Source organism: Xenopus laevis, chromosome 2S, assembly GCF_017654675.1.
Source record: "Xenopus laevis strain J_2021 chromosome 2S, Xenopus_laevis_v10.1, whole genome shotgun sequence".
Taxonomy (NCBI): Eukaryota; Metazoa; Chordata; class Amphibia; order Anura; family Pipidae; genus Xenopus; species Xenopus laevis.
The window spans coordinates 168,329,001-168,340,743 of record NC_054374.1 but is presented as its reverse complement, the minus strand read 5'-3'; the positions used below and the strand labels follow the sequence as shown (position 1 = coordinate 168,340,743).

Sequence of the window (11,743 nt, the reverse complement as noted above, 5' to 3'; positions counted from 1 at the left end):
CATTATAGAATGGCAGTAATAACCTGATGGATGGAATTGTTTGTCATTTTTTTATAACTAGGTTGGGGTATTTCAAATGTTCATTTTATCTATTTTATTTAATTGTGTTTCTTTTGTTTGAAACTAGAATGAAAAATACCTCAATGATGAACTGGAAATTCTCCCAAAGCTTCCAGGCCACCGAAACATCATCAACTTTTATGGGGCCTACTATCACAACACAAAGGACAAGTCAAAAACTCAAGGTTTATGGGTAAGGAAATGTTTATTCAGATGGGTAAAACTTTATGGACCAAATTGGCCAATCAAGAGAATTAATATAAACTTGTATTTTACATGGAAATAGGATTAGTTTGGTAAAACTGCACGTCACCATAAAACAGCCCAGTTACATGTCATATATTGTATAACTATAGGCAATTATAGGCTTTATGTTCTTTATTTGTCTTCTAGATCTCTCTGGAACTTTTTGAGGGCTCAGTCAGTGGCCTCAGGGAGACAAGGAGAAACAATTCACTGGGCGAGAAGTGGACCTCGTACATTTGCAAAGAGGTCTTAAAGGTATGTCATACGGGAACCTCTCTGCTTCTATTCACGATTTATGTCAATAGTTAAATATTTCTTTTCTCACTTTGATTTTATTCATTTCCCAGGGTCTGTGTCATCTTCAGAAATATCAGGTCATTCATCATGACCTGAAACCTGAAAACCTTAGGCTGACGTCATCCGGCGATTTGAAAATCTGTAAGTAACACTTAGGGGGGACATTTTGAAGATTTAGGAAATGTGATATTGTTTCATTTTCTCTCTCAATTTCTCTTGCTTAGTCTCACAAGGCCACAAATATTTACATAAACTTTTGAAAATCTTTAATCCGACATAAACAATATTCCTTCACTAACGCTTTCTCCCATGCAAATGTTTTCCAGAAAATGAACAATAAATAGGTTCTTTCATATTTTATTGTTGGACATTAGAATTCATGTTTTTGTCATTTAATTTCAGGTGATTTTGAATTTGCCACCATTGGGAAGAGGAGTTCCAGCACCAACGGGACTCCTGCATATATGGCTCCCGAGGCACTTGCCTGTCTCGTAGATGACCATCTGGACTATGACCACAGGGTATTGTTACCTTTATTTATTCTGTATATCGGCTACATGGGGTGAAGCGCATGCAATGTTTTGCTCACTCATTTCACATAAGTCTCTCATAACAGTGAAAACAAAGTTGTAAAGTACTTGCCCTGCTATGAGAGGGGGATCTGAAGTGAGAGAGAGAAATACATTCTAAGTGCAGGGAACAAGAATGGAACAAACCAACCTCATTTAACTACTTCTTCTTTTTGGGTTTTTCTAACTCTGTGTAACATCAGACTTCTCTCTGGGGCTCTGTTTAGTGCCATTATTTAGGAAAATGACATGTTTTCTATCAGTACAGAGTGGCATAATTCTAATGGGTGTGTTATTCACAGTTTCACATAGAGCCACTTTCAGGGGGTGGATTGAGAGCAGAACTATCAGAATAATCTATTACTGGAATGCTTTTAATGTCCCCTGTATAAACTCTTGTCTAATATTTGTTTTTTCCCCTATATTTTGATATGTAGGCCGACATCTGGTCATTGGGAGTCAGCGCCATTGAAATGGCACAGGGCTATCTCCGTAAGTAACTCTTATCATGTGTCTGTCCCATCATCCATAAAGAATTGTTACTAAACAATGACACAGGGTATTAATGTGTCTAACATAGAATAATGTTGTATCCTTTGTAAATGAAACAATGAATTGTACTAAATAGTGTCATTATCACCATGTTCTTATATATTATTTTCTTCTAACCTGTAGCATACGGCAATCTGAGGGGCCACAAGCTGATCAACAGAATTCTCAAAGGTCCTGCTGTAACACTCACGGGGAACAACTGGTGAGTGACTCCCCCTGAAATAGGAAAAGAGAGTGAGGGGGAGGAGGGCAAATTCACATGGGAGTAAGGGGGGTACAAAAGAAAAAGAGAGTCGGGGTGAAAGAGGGGGGGATTAGACAAGGGAGAAGTTATAGGGAGGGATGGGGAGCGACACCATCAAGACTTACTGATTGGTGATTAATGATTAATTGGTGTCAGTGAGTTCCTTTAAACAGGGAGGCTTATGGGATATTCAGGGCACATGGCTGTCCTGGTGGGTTCTGATTCCTTTAATAGTCTTTTTATTGCATGAACTGTTTCATAAAATATTATATTTATAACATGAACAATTATAATATTGACTCAATTTTGTTTTTTCCAGGAGTGAAGAATTCTACTTCTTTATCAGTGAGTGCGTGCAGAAAAATCCAAATAAAAGACCCACCGCACGCCAGCTCCTCGGGCACCCCTTTATTACTGGGCTCCATGATGAAATGGGTGTGAAGAGGAGCATCGCTAAAGAACTACAGAAAGGGTGGAAGAACTAAAGAACTGAAGAACTGAAGCACAAAGGCACCATCGGGGGGAGGGACGGGGGCATAAGGGGCCCATTTGTCATCTTGGGCCCCAGTATAACATCTTGGTCCCCGATGGCAGCCTACAAGAAAGAAATATGGAATCCAACAAAGAACAACATCTATTTGTTTGAAAAGAAACAAATAAACTATTTGTTATTCATTTGATTTATTTGGTTTTATTTTTTTTTTGTTTTCCAAGAAAAATGTATTGAGTCCATAATTGTTTAGTTTCTTGTAGTGACACAAGGGGAGACCTTCTTAGTGAGTAGGAGAAGTTAATTACAGACAAAGTTCTAAAATAATAGAAATCCAATATTATTTGTAGAAATAATAGTGTAGAGGACCATAAATCCTCAAAAAGCAGCTTTCTAGGGCTCCGGACGGCCAAGATAAAATTGCGGCCTAGTACCACGATTGAAATTGGGGACTCGTGTAACCGCCAATCCAGCGGCGGGCCTGTCTGGAAACTGCATGTGAATTCACCCGGCCACCACCTAAATGGACACCAAAAGGGAAAGAGGGGCTCCTTATCCCTCTGTACAAGGTGTACAACAACTGAGACCCCAGGGGCACTCTCTCCCCCCAGCACAGAAGAAAACTATGCAGGAGACCCAGCCACACAGACTGTTTATACAGAGTTAAGTCAGACCCAGCTCCCAGATCCCACCTGCCCAGCCAGTATAAGGCACAGGGACAAAGCAGAGTTCCAGCAAAGGAGCCCCACAATTAACCCCTTCTTGTGAGACTGATAATCCACTTGTGGGAACCAGACAGCATATGTGCAAAATTGCCATTGCAATTAACATTAGCAGTCATCCCTTTTTCTGCTGGAAAACACCACTCTGCTGTATACTCTGGCAGCAAAGTAATACAAAGAAGCTCTGCTCTGGCTCTCTAATAGAGTACCCCCACTCTGGCTCCTGAAAGACCCTAAATGAATGCAGACATGAAGCTCTGATGTTACTGTAACCCAGTGATCAAGGCATTGCACACACACCTCAGGCTGGGCACATACAGAGGGACATCTAGTGCTATATACCGGGATCTGAGTATGGGCAAATACGGCCCCAGACAGAAAACTCTTCAACAATATACCAGGAAGACAGATAAAGGGCCAGACTCCCCACCTAGGGACATGGATCAGGGGAACCTAAATCTCCAACACCAACTCCCACTCAGCAAGACCACGTAGTGCAGATCTTACTCGCAGCCACAGCTGAGTATAAAACAACCCTCTCCACATAAATTGAAGAACTGAAAGGAAATGGGCAAACCCACAGCCCAAACTTGACCCTGGAACTTGACATCGGAGAAGGGCAATAGGGGTGCCCTTAGGTAAGGCTCTGGAATATGTTTCAGAACACTTTATTATTCTAATGAGATGGGGTAGGAGGGCCAAGCTATAACAATTGGCAAACATATATATAAGGAAGAGGCGACAACTCCTGATGGCAATGCCATTGATACACCATTTACTTGGTTCATGGGTTCCTTTTTGTGGAGAGGTCTCCACGCTACAGTTATATTGCAGGGTAAAAGGCCACCAAGTTACAAGATTGACCAGGGTGGGTTTGGGACTGTTAATGTTCCTATGCAATGTTATTACTATTACATACATGTTGTATTTTCTTACTTTTAGCCCCCTCAACCTCCCCCCAAGGCCATGGCCTGCACAACACTATCCTGCCCATCTCACCCTAGTGGCATGGTGGACCAAGTGTAGGGGCCCTAGCCAAATCTTTTTTTAATAACTTATAGGGGCCCTTATCAAATATTTTTTTTAATAACTCGTAGGGGCCCTGACCACTGGGCAGTCTCTGTGATCTTCCATTTGTATAAAAAGACTAACAAATTGGAATTCTTAACAGCCATCTTTGTAAGCCAGAAAGGGAACAGCCCCTGTCGTAAATGCAGAACAGGGTTTGAGTCCTTCTACCAACCACAAAGGCAGCTTCCACAAGGTCCAATCACATGATAGGCCAGGCGGGCCATTATAAGGACCAATCCAACCATGAATTATAATGGTGCCAATCACAGTTAATACTGTTTAGCCAATGGGGTGCCATTTGGTGAGCATGCCCAGTTTAGTCTGATTGTAGGATCCAGACAGTACACAGCTCTTGGGGTCATCTATGTGTATTGAGTTACAGAGGGGTCACTTAGCAAGGAATGCAGGTCTGGCTATCCAACATCAAAAACCACATAGGGAAAGGAGCAAAGCAGTTAGGAGCAACTAAGCCATAAAATAATAGTTGCCATTTTTCCCTCCCAAATAATAGTTTGTTTTATCACAGGGGGTCCTTGGCCACCAAAGTTTTTTTTTATTTAACTTGTGGGGGGCCCTGACCACCAAAACTTGTTCGGGGGCCCTGGGCACCAAAGTTCTTTTTTTAACTTGTAGTGGGCACTAAATGTTTTAACACTTGTGTCTTGTGTGGCCTTCATATGGATGGGTAAGGGAGGATTGGCGAGGGGGGCACCATAAAATTCTGTTGTGTGGGGCCCCATGATTTCTGATGGCAGCCCTGCTAACAAGTAGTTATTTTACCATATAATTGTGTCTCCGTCATTGGTTTCCCTGAGTTACTGCACCTGGGTGTTGCACATTGTATTACATATGGGGTAAGGAATAAGGGCAGGTAGTGAACAGAGTCAGGAAGAGGCAAGGAGTTAATAACCCAGGAGATCAAAATCCAGGTTCAAAGCTTAGGCAGGAACTGTAGCAAATAGAGACAGATTGGGCAAGGAACATAGAAGGAAATAATCTTTTACATTACAATTTGGCACTAATGTGACATCATGGCATAACTATTGGTGGATGGGAGACCGAGGAAGAGACAAGAACAGTTATAGGCAAATAAATGTGCAAGAATACATGTTATTCATCCCAGGGTACGAAATGAGGGATTGTGGTGCCACTATTCAAAAAGGGGAAACTGGTCACAGCTTGAACACTAGAAGCCGGTTAGTTTTACATCAGTAGTGGGTTAGCGTTTGGAATAGAAACTTAAATACATTTCAAATCATAATAATATGAATGTGATAGCAGCATTTTATGTGGAACAGATCTTGCCTTCGATGAGGAGCTGAGAAGGAAACTAAAGTCTGGGATGGCAGTGGATGTGATTTACTTAGACTTTGCTAAAGCATTTGATACAGTGTCACACAGAAGGTTACTGGTTAAATGAAGGAATGTTGGCCTGGAACATAGTATTTGTACCTGGATAGAGAACTGGATGAGGGATATGTGGTGGTAAATGGATTTTTTTTATTGAACCAGTGTTGTTAGTGGACAACTACAAGGCTCTGTCCTTGGCCCTCTGCTTTTTAATTTATTTATTAATGACCTTGAGGTGGGCTGATGAGTAAACTGCAGGTTCCTGATTTGTTCTGCTGAAGAAGAACTGAGAGAAAAGAAGGATGAGTAGGTTCACCTACAAGTATGTGGAATAATTCTTTAGGGAATGTCCAGAAAGTGCACAGTAGATGTAAAAGTCATCTGTAAGTCTGTTCCCCCAAAGAGACTAACTTGCATAGGGTCTGTATTGTCATCAGATAGTTATAGTGTTGGTGGAGAAGTTCAAGCCTTAGGGAAGTATCCATGAAGCACTAACATGGTTAGATCTCGCTCATCATCTCTCATTGGATAATTAGGGTTAGATCAGAAAATCTGCTTCTCTGTATTCATTTCACTTAGGCATATTTTTGATTGGGCGATAGTGAACGAGGGAAAGGTTACCCTTTGATAAATACCCATTTAAATATCCCATAGAAATCATGAGAACTCTTGTTCCAGAGCCCCAGTCTGGTACTTTAACCTCCACTGCTGTTTCTGGTTTGACCCATTTCTTGTACTTTATTCAACCTATAGACATAAATGAAAGCGATACAATAAGCTGATGGCAGTTACAGCATTAAAATGACATGTGCTCCCAATTCCTTAGGCACAAATTTGCTTCCTCGATTGTTATAGCGCGGGAGCTGCCCCCACAATCATCATCATCAGTGTCAATGGTTGAGAGGAGCTTTGGGTTCAGGTACCTTTAAAGCCGGGGTGCCCAAAATCTTCAAACTTTACAAAATCATATAAACATGAAATAAACCCAATAGGCTGGTTTTGCCTCCAATAAGGATTAATTATATCTTAGTTGGGATCAAGTACAAGCGACTGTTTTATTGTTACACAGAAAAAGGAAATCGTTTTTAAAGATTCTTTTTAAAGAGTCTATGGGAGATAGCCTTTCCATAATTCAGAATTTTCTGGATAACGGGTTTCCTGATAATGGCTCCAATACCTGTATAGCAATATATATGTTCCCAAAAATCTGTATTTAAGTTTTGTTTTCCATGGAACAGAATGCTAACAATCCTTTTCTGGATGTATATCATAATGGGACAACATCAATAAAAGTAGACCTCGCATTAGTAAAGTCAGTTGAGAAACTCGTCTCAGATGGCAGCGCTCCACTAGGTACCAGTGGATTCAATCCCCCGCTACCGTCCAAACTAATGGGGTAATGGAGTATGATCTGAGCAGACCCGGGCAGAGACGTATACTTTATCTACCCCGAGAGTATCTCAGTGGTGGCTAATATTAAATCTACAATAGATAAATCTGAGGTGGCAATAGTATACCATGAGTATTGTTTGAGATGTGGGTGTTTCCCCCTCCATACATCTGTGAGGCTGCTTGTTTCAAGCCATTGGCAATGGCTACTGAGTCATAGGCTACTGGACAGAGCCCATATTAAAATCTTCTACCCAAAGGGTTGGGAATGCACCCAAGGGTGCCCCTTTCTGTAGAATCTCATTGAGGACTTGCAAGTCAGCTGGAGGGGGGAGATAAACATTAAATATTATGTATAATGGGTTGTGCACCCTCAACTTCAGAATTAAGTATCTACCAACCCCGTCAGAGATTAGACATTCAAGTGAACAGTATGGAGCTTCTAACTAAGATTGCCACTGTATGTAGAGAATTCAGTGTGATAGACACCCAGTTCCATTAAGGAACACACTCTCTGCCCTACTAGGTGGGTCTCATGGAGCATAATAAGATCTGCCCCTGACTTTCTCAGTTGGCCTATCATTATGGATTTTTTGATTTTATCATTGAGACACCGAGTGTTTCAAGATAAAGTAAGTTTGTCTTGTACCATCAGCCTTAACAATAAAGTTCTCAATAGTAACGAGAGAAGTGTCTGGGGGGCGTCACTCTTGTGAACAATCAGCGTCTTGTACAGTGTCGGACTGGGACACCAGGGGCCCCACCCAAATACATTAGACCGGGGGCCCACCAAAAAACCTTAGACCAGTCCACCAAGTAGTCAAGGAAGTTGTCAGGAGAAAGAAAGAGGCTGATGTTCTTCTGCTTAGGAAAGATGTGAGAAAGGTTTCTAATTTTATTCCTAAGCAGAAGAACATCAGCCTCTTTCTTTCTCCTGACAACTTCCTTGACTACTTGCTGGTCAGACTGGTGGGAAACTGACCAGCAGGTGGCGCTGTTGTAACAAAATTCATTCATATTAACAGTACATGTATCCCTTAATATCTTGGAATAGAAACAAAATAAATAATGAATGTACATAGCAAAAGTGCTCAGAATAGCCCCCTCATCAATTTAACATTCACTTATTTTTAAGGTTTACTTATCCTTTAAGCAATTAAAACTTAGTGAAGGCACTAAAAGTCTCAAGTCTTTAATATGTTGAAGTGTAAATCACTGAGCAGATGATACTGGACATATATATTCCTGGGGCGCTTTCACACATTGTAGTCATTGTTATGTACCAGTAACTGAGCCCAGACACAGAGGGGACCCCAACACCACCTTTGCTCCCCTAATACCTGAGCTCTACGAGGCAGAAATGCCTCCACACCTATTACACTGCTGCTGTTGTTTGGGAGGTAGAATTGCTACTTTGTTGAAAAGGTGAAAAGTGTTAGCCCTTTGGGGAGTCCAATAGAATGTGCAAGATTCTATGGGGTAAAGGGTTACCAACGAGATTTATCATGGCATACAGTGAGATTTATCAACACATACAACACAAACATATAGAAAATATAATCAATAAACATTGGTCGATTCTAAAAGAGATGAAACACTGAGTACCATTCTTGATGAAAGAGTTTCAATTCGCTACAAACGAAGTCCGAATTTAAAGGACATATTGTCTAATAGTCATTTTAAAAACTCCCCAGAAAGTGGCCAGTAATAGCGGATGTTTTCCATGTGCTGAATGCAACATGTGCGGAAACAAGTCAAGAACTTCATCCTTTTATGAGAGATTTGCTAAACATCATAACGGCAATTGACATATTAATTGCAAATCCAGGGGAGTGATTTCTTGTTGCATTGCCCAAGTGGCAAGAAATATGTGGCTACCAACCCAAATGTTGAAGAGTTCAGCAGCGTTGCAGGTCTATACACAATGCTGGCAAGACTGATCAAACAGATGCAACAGTTGACTGGCATTTTATAAAAACACCATAATATGAATCCAGCAGACTTAGGGGCACATTTATCAAGGGTCGAAGTGGATTCGAGGGAATTTTCGAAGTTCAAAAAGTTTGAATATCGAAGTAAATTTCGACTATGACTCGAAGTAAAATCGTTCGACCATTCGATAAAGCACTGCGTATCTTGACAGCGCTATATAAATAAATGATGATGAATGATGATAATTGAAGTACTGTCTCTTTAAAAAACTTTGACTTCAATAGTTCGCCAAATTAAACCTGTCGAAGTGCTATGTTAGCCTATGGGGACCTTCTAATGCATTTTTCTAAGTTTTTTGTAGTCAAAGTAAAATCGTTCGACCGATCACCGAAATCGTTCGATTCAAACGATTTAGTTAGTTTGATCGAAGGATTTTACTTCGACTGAAAAACGGTCAAATTCGGTAAAAAAAAACTTCGACTTCAATAGTTCGCCAAATTAAACCTGCCGAAGTGCTATGTTAGCCTATGGGGACCTTCTAATTCATTTTTCTAAGTTTTTTGTAGTCAAAGTAAAATCGTTCGTTCGATCGCTGAAATAGTTTGATTCGAATGGTTTAATTAGTTTGATCGAACGATTTTACTTCGACCGAAAAACGGTCAAATTCGGTAAAAAAAAACTTCGACTTCAATAGTTCGCCAAATTAAACCTGCCGAAGTGCTATGTTAGCCTATGGGGACCTTCTAATGCATTTTTCTGTTTTTTTGTAGTCAAAGTAAAATTATTCGACCTAACGATTTTACTTCGACCGAAAAACAGTCAAAATCGGTAAAAAAAACTTCGACTTCGATATTTGAAGTCGAAGTATATCCATTCGATGGCCGAATTTCGAAGTATATTTCAGTTTGAAATTCGACCTTTGATAAATCTGCCCCTTAAAGTTCTAGGCCATAGAAAGAATGAATGTAGGCATGAGAAAGGGTGATCTGGAACAAGCACTTTTGACATGTTAGGAAAGCCGAGACTGACAGATGTGCAGCAATGAGGCTCCACAGTGTGAGAATCTCACGAGATCTCAATGATGTCAGACACTGAAGCGTTAAAAAGCCATGCGACGGATGAAAAGCCCATTTGCCTTGATAAAGCGTAAGCAAAACGTGCGTCGGCGAGCCTTCAAACCTTTTTTTTTAAAAAAAGCTTATTATTGAAATCTTACCTTTTTAAACTTTAATTGAATCTCGGATCTAGAGAAATGTAATGGAAGTGTAGAGCTATTAGCGCAGCATTCATTCCTTTTATTCTCTTTTTATCCGTAAGGCACTGAGGATTTGTTATAGCACTTAAAGGAACAGTAACATCAAAAAATAAAAGTGTTTTAAAGTAATGAAAATATAATGCAGTGTTGCCCTGCACTGGTAAAACTGATGTGTTTGCTACTATTGTTTATATAAACAAGCTGCTGTATAGCAATGGGGGAGCCATTCAAGCACAGGATACACAGTAGATAACAGATAAGTACTACTATAGTTTATATAAACAAGCTGCTGTGTAGCCATGGGGGCAGCCATTCAAGCACAGGATACACAGTAGATAACAGATAAGTACTACTATAGTTTATAGAAACAAGCTGCTGTGTAGCTGTGGGGGCAGCCATTCAAGCACAGGATACACAGTAGATAACAGATAAGTACTACTATAGTTTATATAAACAAGCTGCTGTGTAGCCATGGGGGCAGCCATTCAAGCACAGGATACACAGTAGATAACAGATAAGTACTACTATAGTTTATATAAACAAGCTGCTAGATAAGTACTACTAAGATACCAGATAAGTACTACTATAGTTTATATAAACAAGCTGCTGTGTAGCCATGGCGGCAGCCATTCAAGCACAGGATACACAGTAGATAACAGATAAGTACTACTATAGTTTATATAAACAAGCTGCTAGATAAGTACTACTAAGATACCAGATAAGTACTACTATAGTTTATATAAACAAGCTGCTGTGTAGCCATGGGGGCAGCCATTCAAGCACAGGAAACACAGTAGATAACAGATAAGTACTACTATAGTTTATATAAACAAGCTGCTGTGTAGCCATGGGGGCAGCCATTCAAGCACAGGATACACAGTAGATAACAGATAAGTACTACTATAGTTTATATAAACAAGCTGCTAGATAAGTACTACTAAGATACCAGATAAGTACTACTATAGTTTATATAAACAAGCTGCTGTGTAGCCATGGGGGCAGCCATTCAAGCACAGGAAACACAGTAGATAACAGATAAGTACTACTATAGTTTATATAAACAAGCTGCTGTGTAGCCATGGGGGCAGCCATTCAAGCACAGGATACACAGTAGATAACAGATAAGTACTACTATAGTTTATATAAACAAGCTGCTAGATAAGTACTACTAAGATACCAGATAAGTACTACTATAGTTTATATAAACAAGCTGCTGTGTAGCCATGGGGGCAGCCATTCAAGCACAGGAAACACAGTAGATAACAGATAAGTACTACTATAGTTTATATAAATAAGCTGCTGTGTAGCCATGGGGGCAGCCATTCAAAGGAGAAAAGGTTCAGGTTACACAGCAGATAGCAAATAAGCTCTGTCTGTCTGTTATCCATTAGTTAACCTGTGCCATATAGCCGTTTTTTAATTTCCGCCATTGCTCCACAGCAGCTTGTTTATATAAACTATAGTAGTGTTTCTGAAGCAAACACAGCAGTTTTACCAGTGCAGGGCAACACTGCATGATATTTTCATTACCTTAAAACACTTACATTTATTGGTGTTACTGTTCCT

The 11,743-nt window shown here is 40.2% G+C and overlaps 1 long non-coding RNA gene across 1 annotated transcript; it reads left to right on the top strand.

The window, feature by feature from the left end:
• The first annotated feature begins 920 nt into the window (after positions 1-920).
• Positions 921-1,959, top strand: LOC121400375. The gene is made up of 3 exons (XR_005965705.1): positions 921-1,124; positions 1,610-1,664; positions 1,848-1,959. It is a non-coding gene; the product is annotated as an uncharacterized LOC121400375 (long non-coding RNA).
• Positions 1,960-11,743: the final 9,784 nt, after the last annotated feature.